The sequence below is a fragment of the Orcinus orca genome, chromosome 20 (assembly GCF_937001465.1).
Source record: "Orcinus orca chromosome 20, mOrcOrc1.1, whole genome shotgun sequence".
Lineage (NCBI taxonomy): Eukaryota > Metazoa > Chordata > Mammalia > Artiodactyla > Delphinidae > Orcinus > Orcinus orca.
This window is the reverse complement of record NC_064578.1, coordinates 30050738-30065632: the sequence shown is the minus strand read 5'-3', so window position 1 is coordinate 30065632 and position 14895 is coordinate 30050738.

Sequence of the window (14895 nt, the reverse complement as noted above, 5' to 3'; positions counted from 1 at the left end):
TATCTGGTGGTGCTAAGAGCTCAGAGACAGCTCCTGCTGGAGAGAGCTGTTGGGAAGCCCGGGGGGTGTCAGGCTGGCTGGAAAAATGGCAGGTGACAAGGACAACATCTTTTTTTTATGCTACACAGGCCCACAGAAGCTCAGCTAAAAAGACAAATTGCAGGGGCAATTTCTTATGGAGGGGGAAATTTGTCAGCATTTAAGCTTCTTCCTTTACAAAGGTTGGACCGGGGTATGAAAATAAGCCGGGCAGCAGACAAAGGAATGCAATCTGATATCTGCCAATCGATGTGACTGCCAATGGCTGGGTCTTCTTTGTTTAACACAGTTTGGGGGCTCGCGGTGTAGGCTGCACACTGTACAGAACTGAACACTCCCTGCCCACTGGGAACTCATTTGGAAGGGACCCCAGTCTTCTAGAGACCTAATTTGGCTTTTTCCAAAGCCAGCTCCAGCCAGTTTTCTGGGCAAATTTCCCTCCTGAAGTTGCCCAAACAAATGGATTTATCATCCAACATGATGCCAGCCTAGAGCCAGAATGCAAGCATAAAATAAAATAAATACCTTTGGATAAAGGAGAAGGCAAAGCATCTCTCTCTAACCAAGGTCTTTGCCAATGACACCCTGGCAACGAGACATGGCAAAGTGGAGTTTTTAAAGATTAATTTTTAAAGTGCAAGACAAATTCCATTATATGAAGTCCTCCCATAATTTTAATTTCACAATGGTCGGTTGTTTTAAATGGAATAAACAAGTCAATTTATAATCCAACTAGCTGTTTGAAATTTCAGTTGTTGCCATCCATCAAGGTACAGTTGGCCAAGCGAGTACATCTAGGGACACTGGCCACGTAGAATGGTATGGAACTGCCACTTTGGTGAGCACAGACTATGTGTAAGATATGCTGTGGAGTGCTTTACGTAGATTATATCTGTTATCCTCACTGCAACCGTCCAAGGTAGGTATTGTCACCCCCATTACACAGATCAGGAAACTGAGGTTCAGAAAGGTCAAGTGACTTGCCCAAAGTCCCACAGCTATTATGTGGCAGAGACAGAATTCAAACCTAGATATTTTTGGCTCCAATGTTTGGGAAACTTTTGCTCTCTGTTCTTGGGGTCCCTACCATGCAGATTCTGAGTAGGTCAGTCAAGTTCATCCGTTCCCCTCAGGGCTGGTGCCCACGTCGAAAGGATGGATGATTCATGGTCCCTTGTCTTTGCTCACTGACCTCCTCTCAACCCCCAGCCACTCTCGGACTGAGATGAACATCTCCACTACTGGCCTCCCAACACATCCCATGTCCTGCCCCCAATCCATTAGTGAGATGGGACTTTCTATCTGCACGAGAAAGAAATCAGCCCGCAGGTTTGGAGGTCCCTGACTCTTAAAATCAAAGCACTCCGAGCCAGGGGGCCTCAAGGCAAAAGTCAGTCCCTTCCTTTCATACTGTAAAGGAATTTGGGCTTCAAGTTTTCCGTTTTGTGTTTGAATCCTACAGGGAAGGTGAGTCAATGATCAGATGTTCTTTCTTCCTTAAAATAGGTGCTGTATGTAAGTCGGCTTTCTGGCTCCTTGCTCAAGGCAGGGCCGGGAAGCACAGATTAAGCAGAGTGGAGGGAGTCCGGAGTAAAGTATCAGGGTTTCAAGGATGGATTTCAGTGTTTTTAAATGACTAGCTCGTAGTGTAGATTTAAAGCCTTAGCTGTAGTCTTTCTTCTCCTTCTGTATCAAAACTCAAATGTTTATCCACAATCTGCTCAGGTCAGGCTATTAAGAAAGCCTTGTTGCTGGTTGTCTGCAAGCAATAAATCCGGGCATTTTTGACCTTCATTCCACAACTTGACTTCAATATCTGCTAATTCCTTTTTATACAACAAATTGCATCAATCATATTCGCATTTAACCGACTGCAGCTTCAATTGTTTTTGTTCTCTTTCATAAGTTCCTTCTCCAGATTAAATGCTGTCCCACTGAACGAACTGCTCTCGGCTGAAGTGGGAAAGCGTGATTTGATTAGTATAGATTCTGGAATTGGGTAAGTACTGTATCCGTGTCCTCTCTAGAAAAGAGGTGACGTGTCATGGGATATTAAGAATGACCATTTAATGTAAAAACTCAGAGAATACATGAGTTAAATGGAGAAAATGAGAGAAAGCTTTTAAGCGTTCTCCCAAGACAGATTGCAGAATAATATTATTGTACACGGAAGAGATGCTGAGGGGCACCATCTCAGGAGGCCATTATAGAAGTGGGGTTTTTAAAGTCATTATGGCAAAAAGCATTTCAGAGCTTCAGCAAGAGAGCGGCATCACATAATGAATTTTCAATAGAGAACTGGTGATTCAGTTAGATTACAATATGAACAGAAAACTTCCTGTCACATGATTTTAATCTGCCACTCTGATAAATGGCTCAAGGAGGGATCCCCATTTCCGTTGTAAGCGATAGAAGTGAGTGGGAGGGCATGAGAGTCACCGGACAACGTTTTCAATTAGGTATCCTCTGATCCAAGGATTCAACAAACACCCCTTAACCCAAGCTCCGTGATTCACCTGAAAGACACCTATTTCTAAGGGTCAGACATTGAACTTGAGGCGCTACATGAATCACCTCTCATTCCAGTGAAACCATCTTTACAAAGACAGCAGCCAGCCCCAAGGCCATAGTTTACTAATTTGATTTTTTGAAATATTGCATTAAAATATTATTTATCTTGGGCTTCCCTGGTGGCGCAGTGGTTGAGAGTCCGCCTGCCGATGCAGGGGACGCGGGTTCATGCCCCGGTCCGGGAAGATCCCACATGCCGCGGAGCGGCTGGGCCCGTGAGCCATGGCCGCTGAGCCTGCGCATCCGGAGCCTGTGCTCCGCAACGGGACAGGCCACGGCAGTGAGAGGCCCGTGTACCGCAAAAAATAAATAAAATAAAATAAAATAAAATATTATTTATCTTGATTAGACTGAGGTTTTGGGGCCCTGCCTTCAATTTTGCTCCCAACATGAATGTCTCGGTTGCCTCATCCTAGTTCAGGCCCTGCTGCCCATAAAACGGCTAAGTAGGCAATGTTATCCCCAGTTCACAGCCTAGGAAGCTGAGGTTCCAAGACATTTCATAACTCAGGTTCATGGTTCGTAAACAGTGGAGCTGAGATTCAAATCTAGCCAGTCTGACTCAACTTTCCAGAAACTTTCTACTTGACCATGCTGTGTGTGTGTGTGTGTGTGTGTGTGTGCGCGCGCGCACGCACACGCGTACATGCGCGCGTGCATCTATGCATAGTTAAATCTTTCTATCCAGAATCATCACCCCAATTATAGAGTTCTTTATAGAGTTCCAAAATGCTGTATGCCTTACCGCCTAATCTGGGGACAAGGGAGCTATCTATTTCACTTTTAAAAGCTATTTCCTATTCACCAAGAGGAAATGTTCTATCTTGACCTCTAAGAACTGAGGTACCCATTTGTACTGGCATCCTGAAAACTCCCCCTTAGCAGGCATTCTCCATGATTTAAAATACTGTTTCAGGAAGGTTCATGAAGGGACCAAAACTTGGCGGTGAGGGTTGGCCCCCGGGATCAGTACTGTTTCACTAGGGGTCGAAGAGATGTGCTTTTCACTGTACACCCTGTTATGCTTTTCTGAAAAATTGAGATATAATCGAAATATAACGTTCTATTAGTTTCAGATGTATAACACAATGATTCGATATATGTGCATATTATAAAATGATCACCAGAAGAAGTCAACATCCATCACAGAATAGCTACAAAGTTATTTTTCTTGTGATGAGAACTTCTAAGATTCACTCCCTTAGCAGCTTTCAACTATCTAATACAGCGTTATTAACTATTGTCACCGTGCTGTACATTACATCCTCGGGACTTGTAGAGTTAAGTTTACTGAGAGTAAATTCTGAGTCTGCCATTTACAGGTTCCGTGGCTCTGAGTCTTTGTGCCTCAGTTTACTCATTTATAAAATGGTGATAAAAATAGCACCTCTAGGGTGGTTGCTAAGATTGAATCAGATAATAGAAGGAGAGTGTACAACCGCGTCTGGCACCCAGTAATGACTCCACACTGTCAGCCATATACACGGTCTAGAAGCACAGGCTGGCAGAGAAGCCAGCTTCTTTAGTGTAATTCCCTCTGCCGTTAGGCCATCTGGCCACTAAATCAGTTCCATGTGTGTTCATCAGGGGCTCCCAGCCCAGGGAATTAAGATCTGAGCCTTGGGGAGTTGGGTAGGGCCACACCCTTGAGCCTTACTCTTTTGATTGAAATAAAATTGCAAAATGAATGATAATCACAAGAGCAGATCATTATCCATCGTATGCAAGCTGGACCATCACGAAGGATATTGATATAGCCACAAAAATGAGCCCGGGTCCAGAGGCCAATCTCCTGAGAGAAGCCAGTCTGGGGAAGAGTGCGAACTGCGATCACAATTGAAAACATCACCGCTCGCACTAGGATCCTACAAGTTCTGATGCTTTGCTGTAATCACTGCTCCAGGGCGAAGGAGAGGCTGATCTGTGAGCACTCACTGGTGAAAAAAAGTGGCCAATTGGTTGTCTGTTGACACTTCTCATCCCTGGGATTTAACCGAACCCCACTTACTTTATTTTGGGCAGATTCATCTATGAATGGTGATTACTGGGCCCTGTAAAAGAGATCAATAAATATTTGTTGAATAGTGTAGAATCAACTGGACTTTTATTTACTCTTTAATTCCCAAAGCTAAGTGCTAGCCCCTTTGTAAACACTACTTTGATACGCTAAAGAGTCTGAAACAATAAGTTTGGACCTGGACACGTCAACGTGGGAAGTTATGAATTTGCTGATCATTAATGAGTAGGAATTGGTTGACAAATGTAAGTCATGACTACAGGGCTTGGTTGGAAAAAAGAAGCTGCATTCAGCTCTGGCTGACTGATTCCATCTTCTTCTGTGACTGATCTGAGCGCTGGGTCCTGTGCAGCTCTTAGAGAAGACTCTTCAACGGCCAGAGTACCGGGTTTCCCCTCCTGGCTCCTACTTTTTCAGGGAAGCTTTTGCTTAGTTTGCCAGTGCAAACCCTTTTGGGAGCCCATGAAAAGCTGTAAGTTCACATGATTGCTATACTCTTTCATCCCTATTTCAAAACAGAACTAAATTTTGTTTGTTTTTGCCTGAATTAAAATGTGCCCTAATTCACTTTGCTGGTTATCCTACATTAAAAATCAAAAGCACTTTCCTGCTGTTTAAAAAAAAAGGCCAAGAGAAGAGAAGAAACTTAATGGCAAGATCAAGTTCCGACTGTTACAGTTATTCATTTGCTGTAAGATAATCAGGCTATCAATTTCCCAGAACCGTGAAAGCATACAGCTAAAGGACGGGAGAAAGAAAGCTGTATTATACGAATTCCACCGTACCTCTTGAGCAGCCTACGGAAAGGGAAAGTAGCAATCCTCTGTCAATCAGGATAGGCTAGGTTATGAGGCAGTAACAAACAACCACAAAATCTCAGCAGAAAGTTGATTTCATACTCATGCTACATATTGAACTCATGTCAGCATGGGGCTCTGCCCACGGTTATCACTCACAGACCCACCGCAGTTGTGGGAAGAGAACATGGGAAGCAAGGATTGTACTGCTTCTTACATTTTTCTGCCGGAAGTCAACTTCTGCTCACATTCCACTGGCCAGAAAAAGCCACATGGCCAGCCTAGCTTCAAAGGAGGCAAGGAAATACAGTCCTTTCTTGAATCAGGAAGGAGGAGAGGTGGAAATATTTGTTGAACAGCACAAATGACTATCACAGACCCCAAGTCTACAGAACTCAACACAAGAGTCTGGAAAACCACCACGTGAAGGGAAGCTGGCCTCCAGGAGGAGGAAAGCTGATTGCGGGACACAGCCTCCCGAGCTTAACTCCTTGCAACTTCTTTCTTGTGCCAATCTCCTCTTCCTCTCCTTCTCCTTTTCCCAGCTCTTTATTCTCTTACCCCGTCTATTTCCAAGGGTGCAGAGCACTTTTCAGCTTGGGGTGGGGAAGCGAGAGGGGATCTGACTCATGTCAACCTGAGTGTCTCCTACTGCAGGATGAAGAGTTTGAACACCCCAAGTCTCTTCATCGCCTCTGACCTCCTGGAGGTTAAAACCACAGACTTTGAATTATCTATCTGTGTAAGGATTGGTACTGAGAGTATGTAAAGTACTCCTCTGACTCAAAATCAAATAGACAAACAACGAAATACCTTTTAAAAGACAAAGATTTGAACAGATAGCTTACAAAGGAAAGGGAATTTGCGAATGCCCACGAACACATGAAAAAAGGGCTCAACGTCATTAGTCATCAGGAAGATGCAAATGGAAAGCCACCTTGAGCTACCACTACACACCCATCAGAACGGTTAAAACTTGAAAAACGACAACACTGAAAGTTGGCAAGGATGTGGAAAAATTATAACTCACATACGTTGTTGATAGGAATGTAAAATGTTACAATCACTTTGGGGAAAGTGAGGTGGGTTTTTTATATAACGGAACACTCAGCTATCCCGTGACCCAGCAACCCAGTCCTGGGTAATTACACAAGAGAAATACAAGCATATGTCTACCAAAAGCTAAGTCCTTAACGATCATTTTGTCTGTTACAAACTGGCACAGCCATTTAATTCATAACCGTCCAAAATCTGGGAACAGTCTAGATGGTCATAAACAAGAGAATGGATAAACAAACAGGTGCAGTCATATGATGGAATTCAGCAACAAAAGGGATTGCTGGAATACGTGCAATGCCACGGATGCATCTCAAAAACATGACGTATGGTGAAAAGCCTTACACCTACGTATACACATACGTTATGAGTCCATTTTTTAAAAAAGTTCCAGAACAGGCTAAATTCATTCATGATGGAAAACAAAATTGGAAGAGTTAGCTGCTTCTGTGGTATAGACTGGAAGACCCGGGAGGGAACTTCAGTGGGAGATGGTAAAGTGGTCTCTTTTGATAGGGGGCGTGCATTACAAAGGTATACACATTTGCAAAACTCACGTACTGGCATTCTTAAGGTTTACATAGTTCCTGGATGTAAATTGTATCTAAAAAACGCTGTGAACAATTATTAAACCCTAGTGACTGATGTGAAGGCTGATAGGCTTAGGGACAAAGTGTACTGATGTCTGCGATTTACTAAGAAATGAACACACACAAAAGTAAATTAAATGGATTGATGGTCGGATAGAGGATGGATATGTGATAAAGCAAGGATAGCAAAACAGTAACTGTAGGATCTAGGTGGTGGGTGTATGGATGTTCGCACATTATTCCTTCAGCCCTTTCGTATGGAAGAAAGAAAAGCCCACAGGTTCTGCAGCCCAGTCCTGCTGGGTCCTAGGCCAAGGTCCTTCACTCTTCTTTCTGTATGACCTTGGACAAGTTTCTTAAAACTTCTGGCCCGGCTTTTCTCAAAAGCACCAACCTCCTAGGGAGATCCAGCTTGTAAAATACTCATTCCTCTATAAATGCCCAGGATATATCAGCTATTGTGATTTTAATCATTATTCCCCATGTCTGCTCTTTGTTCTTTGTCTGGTTTTCTGAGGATGAATCAGGAGCCTCTGTTCACTTGGCATGAAGCCTGGCACACAGTAGGTGTTCAGGAAGTGTGTGCAGAACAGAATAGATGGGGCTGCCCCGTCATGACAAGTACCTCCGAATCCTTCTCACCACCCGCCAGAGAGGGACTCACAGGATACAACCGAAACAGGAATTGGCTCTCACCAAAGGGCATTTCCCAGGTGTGAGGGCTCTGGATCTTTCAGGGAAACGAATACCCAAGACCGCTTTCTTTCATTCTTTTCCTCTTTGGGGCGCCTACCGCTCTGTTGCTTAGTTTTCTGATGGGTAGTTCTCACTAGGGCTGATCTGGCCTCTCCCAACCTTCTCACTCCTCACCCACCTTGGGGACAGCTGGCAATGTCTGAAGTCATTTTTGGGTGTCACACTGAGGAGGCGGCGGTTTGCTACCAGCATCTAGTGGATAGAGGCCAGGGATGCTGCCGAACCTCCTATAAGGCACGGAACCGCCCTACCTCACAACAGAAAATGAGCAAGAAATGTCAGGAGCGCGAGGTTGACGAACTCTGAGCTGATTGAAAAGAAACACTGGACAGAGTGGCCTAGTCAACATCTTTCCTCTGGCAGCCTTTTCCCGAGCGCTACATGGCAGACCCGAGTTCACTTGGGTAAGGAGAACCACGGACCCTGGCCCAGTGGCAGCCATGAGCGTGGCGAAGGCTGCATAGGGCTCTTTCCCATCCTCCCTCCCTCCTTCTTTGCATCCTAGAAACACAACGGCGCTTTAGATGTTCGTGGGGTAACACTCCAGAGCTCTGCGCCTCTTCTACTTTTCTCAAAGCTGTAATGAGGATGTCCAAGAATGTCTCACTGATTCATGTAATAGATTTATTTAATATGCCCATTACCCTGAGGCCTCCCCTGAGGGAGAGAGAGGCCAGGGGCAGCCGAGACAGGGCACGTGGCTGTAAAAACCACAGCTATATTAAATGCAATCGAATGGCTCAACTCTGTCCCAGACCCACATTAAAGGAAGCGTGTCATAACCCTTGTGTCACAACATCCGATTTAGAAGGGGCATCTAGAAATGGAGAGCGGGACTCGGGCCAGCCTGCCATCCTGCAGCTCCCTGTGAGCTGTGCTGGGAAGGCCCCAAAAAGGCTTCTCTGGTCCGAATCTCTGCCCGCGACCCAAGCCACAGCGCCAGCCATCCCACCACTAGATTCATTCTTGTGGATTAAGCATTGTTCTCTCTACTCAGTCCTCTTTCAAAGTATAAACACCCTCAGAAAAAGTCATTCATCAACACACTCCTGAGAATGTGTTCAGTGGTGGTGAAATGCAAGGATGTTAGAACCAGACGGGTCTCTCAGTTTGAGCCTGAGCCCTGTCGTTCGGTAGCTGTGTGATCTTGTATGAGTGACTGCACCTCTCTGAGCCGCAGTTTCCTCATCTATAAAATGGGGATGGTAATGGTCCTTACTCTCAGGGTTCCTCTGCGGGTTAAATACAGTGCCAAACTCCTAGGAAGCTCGCAAGGAGAATTATTAGCATGCCAATGCTCGTAGTGGTAATAACAGCGCAGGGGGTGGGTACAAAGGTGAATGAGCCTTTGTTAGTCTAGCCGGGAGGCCAAGATTCACTTGCAAATAGCTCTAATGCAAAGTAGAGAGTGGCCCGTGGTCTGAGAGATGTATAAACAGCAGGGAGAGAGGCCAAGGATTCAGAGGGGCCCGTGTGAAGCCAAAAAGACTTTCCGGAGGAAATTGCATTTGAGCTGGGCCTTAGAGGATGCGCGTGTGGTTTGGATGGGTGGGAGCGCAGGATAAAAGGGCCGCCAAGAGCAGGGTGCCGTGCGATCCGGGCCAGGGCTGCCACATTCAGTGGGCAGGCATTCACGGCACCGGGACGCCAACAGAGGGGCCAGAGGGGGCCGGCGACCACCAGCACACCGCTCACAAGCCATGTCCCTTCTGGCCTGAAGCTGCCCAGGGGGGCCCCTTTTTTCTAATCCTTGGAGTCTTGGGCTAAGTCTTGGCCCAAGGCAAGAGGCACGCTGAGGAAACACCAGGAAAACTCTTCCAGATGGGCGGATCAGAGTGGACCTGGGAAGTTCTGCTGAGGGTACAAAGTTCTGCTTTAGGAAGGCCTAGAGCAATGGACACATATTAAATGACCAGGACCCCATACCGTGGCACGGGCCCTGGCGTTCCACAGTCCTGAGCTTAAATCCCTGAGTGGCCACTTGTTAGCTGTGTGACTTTGAGCAGATCACTGCACCTCTCTGGGCTTCAACTACCTCTGTGGTAATGGGGATAATAAGTCCTGGCTCATGGGATATTTGGGGGGTTAAATGAGATAATGCTTGTCGAGGCTTAAGTGTGATGCCAGGCACAGAACAAGTGCCCCACAGAAGTTATCTTTTATATGTACGATATAAAAATAACCCCTTACTACCATGTGTGGATCACATATGCTATCCATTACCAGGATGCTACCCAGACAAGTGACCCCAAGAAACTCAGAACTAGGAGGGCACTGGTGCCTCGTGGGGCAGGGCACAGAGAGACGGTAGGTAGAGTGACAGCGAGGTAAATGTCTTCCTGAGGGTGCCAGAGGCCCTTGGTCTCCTGGGCAGCTGACCCAGGGCATGTCTGGGCTTGGGACTTGCAGGGAAGCTTCAGGGCACAGAGACGGTGTCTGTTCACGGTCTGGGTGCAGGTGGGGCCCCAGCTGGGTTCCCAGAGCACAGCTCAGGACCTGACATTTCCAAGGTCTCCATAAATATTTGTGAAAGAGGAAAAGAATGAGGAAGATGGCAAGAGAAACCCCGATACCAGATTCAGCCGTCGTGTGGGCCCGGGGCTGCTGTGCACAGCTGCAGTCAATGTGCTCATAACACATACGTGTGCAAGCACATATTCAGGCACATCACGCACACACACACAAACACACACGTCCTGAGTTCACACATAGCTCACACACACACACACACACATATCCCCAGATATTACACAACACCCTCATTCAAACGCAGAAACGCATTCACAGGTATACAGACATTCACATTAACACAGGAACATTCTTAGATACAGTCAAATTTTCCCAGTCTCCATATACACAGACATCTACTCACATACATGCACACATACACACACAGCCCCTGCATTCCGACACACAGGTGCACATATCATACGTGGACACACAGTCTTCTTGTTCACACACACGGGGGCACATTCCCAAGTCTACACACATCCCCACGCGTATACTCACTGCATAGATGGATTCACGATTCCCCTGTTCATAGACATACAGACATACGCATTCACAGAGACACCCTCAGGTCCTCACGTTCTACCCAGATCCACACATCCACACAGACCACATACGTTCACAGATGTACACACATGTCCGCCGCCGCCAGACATACATCATAAGTCATACGTGTTCACAGAAACACACTCATAAATATATTTAACTTCCCTATCTACACGCACACAGATACACACACGTTCACAGATATACACATATACATATATCCTCCCAAGTTCTTACACAACACACACATCCACAGATATACACACATGTCCTCCGCATTCACACACACACGTTCACTGATATATATACAATTGCACACAGCACCCACGTCCACACTAGCACACATTCATCATTACATCTGCTCGTCCTCACTTCACACACATACACACCTGCAAAGTCCTGAACCATGAAACAAATTCAGAGCTCTTGGTACGTCCCAGCCTTGTCACTAACACCTCCAAGCTTTCTCCCATTACTTTTCAGGAAGGAGGCACCCGCATCACGTGGCAGGCACGCCAGCTGCCTTCTCCTCCCTTCCCTGCTCGGGAAGATGCTCCCATTCCCAGGGGGCCCTGGGAGGAGCCCGGAACGTCCTGGGTCCTGGGTGTAGAGCTGCCACAGTGTGTTTCCTTAGCCCCTTGACAAGCTTTTGATGGACGGCATTTGATCAAAATGGACCCTCCACTAATACTCTGCTGCCGCCTGCACAAGCACCCACATCCCCGCCTCCCAGATGAGAACGGGGGACACCCACTCCTCTCTCCACTCACCTCAGGCCTCCAAACTCCAGATGAGAAACCACCTTTTTGCACTCAATTATAACAAGCTGCCTTAACCATAAATTAAGTTATAATGCCTTTGCCCACCAGATGAGCTGGCAAGGCACCCCTTGCCCTTGTCATAAATTAACTCCTTGATCAAATTTTAAATGAATTATAAAAGTTGAAAATTAAATCTGGCTAAATGAGGGCCTTCCCCTGGTGTTTTAATGAAGCAGGAGCACTAGTGGCTTGGGGCAGAGCTGTGACAGCTCCAGCCCAAACTTCGGCTGCAGACTTCTGCCGGCTGCTGAGGCGGCGTAACTATTCCCAGCTCTCGACCTGACAATGGATGACTCCTCTACGTGGGATGGGCATACGTATTTTTATTTATTTATTTTCAACTCTTTATGATGGAAAAAATTCTAACAGACACAGAAGTAGAGAGACTGGTAGGATGAAACCCCACGCACCGGCACTGAGCTTCAACATAAAAATATTTTTAGATATTAAACGAATATACCCTACTCAGGGTAATCAAAGATACCTACTGGCCAGTCTTTCTGTGGTTTCCTCCCATCTGTGAATTTACTGCTTTAGGAGAAGGACAAAATAAAGAGATCACCAATCAACTTTGCGTTTTAAACTAGGCTCTTTTGAGTGTGTGGAGAGACAATGATCCTTGCTGGAAAAAAGAGAGGCATTCCAGACTCCCCTCTGCATATCAAGAGCTGGCTTGGAGGTGTGAACATAGAGCTTTATACACACATAGCCTAGAGGGAATGGGGTTGATGATGTCACAGAGTTTCCCACCTGACAGGAAGCACGAACATCCCTTCAGCTGCTTGGGGTTGACCCAGTATGGTCATGCCCAACCTGAAGCAACAGGACCCAAGGACATTGTCAAGGTGAAGAGGCATGAGCAGAGCCCCTGCTTGCCCGTAGCCAACGCAAGGGCACCCCCAAATTCCCACATGCCAGACTGAAGGGATAGAGAAGTCGTGGGAAACAGTGAGCCAGGAGAAACTGGGGCTTAGGGTGGGCCAGCCCCAGAGAGTGGGCTTCGTAACTACAGGCCATGATCAAAGGCCTCAGCAGTGGGCTCAAGCTCAATGTCCCTCAGACTAGAAGGAACGGGCCACACCACTAGATACTAAGCCACTAAGCAGTGGACTATAGGGCTCCTTAGTGAGGCCCCAGAGAATAACCCGAGGGTCACTTGCCCCTTCTCTTGGCTGCCATGTGGGTATGCAAGCTTCCCCTGTACCCAAACGCCATACTGGAAATGACAAAGGAGAAGAATGATTGTTGGAGAGGGAGGAAACAGCTCCGTCAGGAACTTTAAATAGATTTTCTATTTACCCAAAAGAGACTCTCTTAAACCCAGAAGACACCGGGATTAATGAGAATAGGCGCCCTTCGGAAAGATGAAGCCAGTTATAGAAAATATATAAAGTGACATTTATTAATATGTCTGAGTTTTAGTGTGTAGACTTTAATTACGCTGTTTAAGGTCACAGAAGAGCACAGGACACTTACGGTTTGCTGATCTTAAACAAAGCTCAAGGTGCATACTTTCTTGCTTCCCCTTGACCTGAAGTAGTTATGGCGATTTAACAGAGGTCAGTGGTATTCTGGGTGGAGAAGCCCAGACGGTTGCTGTTACTACTGTTTCGTGGATGCAAGAACCACATGAGATGGCAGGGGGCGGTAGTCACTGTTCTTGAAACATCTGAATTAAAGCCCAAGGGGCTCTCATTCTCTGTGAGGTACCTAGTGCCCCTGGGAAGGATTATTGGCGGGATTTTCCCAAAAGAACCTTTCCCCAAATCCAGAACACCCCCATTTTAAAGGAGAAGGTATTGAGATCACCAGTTGTCTATCCCTCACATTCAAGCAGCTCACCACTCCTCAGAGGCGAGGTGGAGGACTGAATCCAGGGAATGGTGACACCAAATGTGCTCCTGATAGCAGTAGCTCTAATTAACCAGAGCTGGCTTGCAGAGGTGTCAGGGCTGACTAGCCACTCAGACCAATGAGACAGAGAGTGGCAGGAGGGTTATTTAGATTTCCGCAAAAAGTCCCCCTCAATCAGGCTTTCAAGATAATTAGGAAGCAGAAGGACAACTCATTAACAGCCTAAGTCGACGTAGCACCAGCCTTGCCTGCGTCCCAGGGCAGTTTCTGCCTCTACTTGCATTGCCCTTTCATTTCTGGACAAAGGGAATGTAGTGCTTTTTTCAAACCTGTTGACTGTGGCCCATACAGTAAGAAATACATTTTATATTGCAGTGTGGTACACACACACACACACACACCACACACCCCTGCAACAAAGTTGCACAATTATACTGCCCTTCCTGTCTGCAATGCACTCTGCCACTTTCTTTTCTATACTAGTCTATTCCATAATTCTTTAATGCTATCACTAAATCACTAAATTGAATTTGCCACCCACTAACGGGCTGCAACTGAAAAACACTGATCTGTAAGTAGCATCTGTTTGTCTTGATATTTCATTTCCACCCAGAGAGTTTCCAGATAGGCAATTTGTTTGGGATCTTACACTTTGATTATTTTAAGCTTCTTTTTTCTGAGGTCCGAGACACCTAGCTATTTGCAGGACTCTTGGGATTGAGTTATTGCTATTATTATCAGTAGTGGTCTTGCAGTTATGAATAGGCCCATGATTTCTGGTGACCCGGGCAGTAGGGATACAAGTAACAATTTCTGGTCAGCTAAACAGAACCTGTGGAATTTCCAAAGAGCAAGTTCTTTTCCTGGGTTCATTCACAAGCTTTGTCTTTCTGGAAGCACAGGCATCACAAAAAGCCTGACATATCCCAGTAAAATGAGATTGTTGCACCTATCAAAATACTTGAATCCTAGATTGACCCACTAGCTGCGTGACCTTGGGCAAGTCCTTGATCCGCTGTGGTGGACACCACTGGTTACCTAAATCAGCACTGGCTCCCCACATGCTCTTCTTGGCTGTCTCCCTGTATGCAGCTGGGAAGCTGATTACTCCCTCTCCCAGCATGCTCTGCAGCCAGAGGTGGCCACGTGACCCAGCTCTGGTCAGTGAAATGTAAGCAGAAGTCTAATGAGAAGAGGGTGTATCGGAGAGAGAGCTGTGATTGCCTGGTAAAAACTACAGGGGTGACTGGTGCCAAGCCTATTCTCCATTCTTCCTGCCTTGAGTGGACGATCCGGGGAGCTGCAGAAACCCGATAACAACCATGTGGTGACACACATGA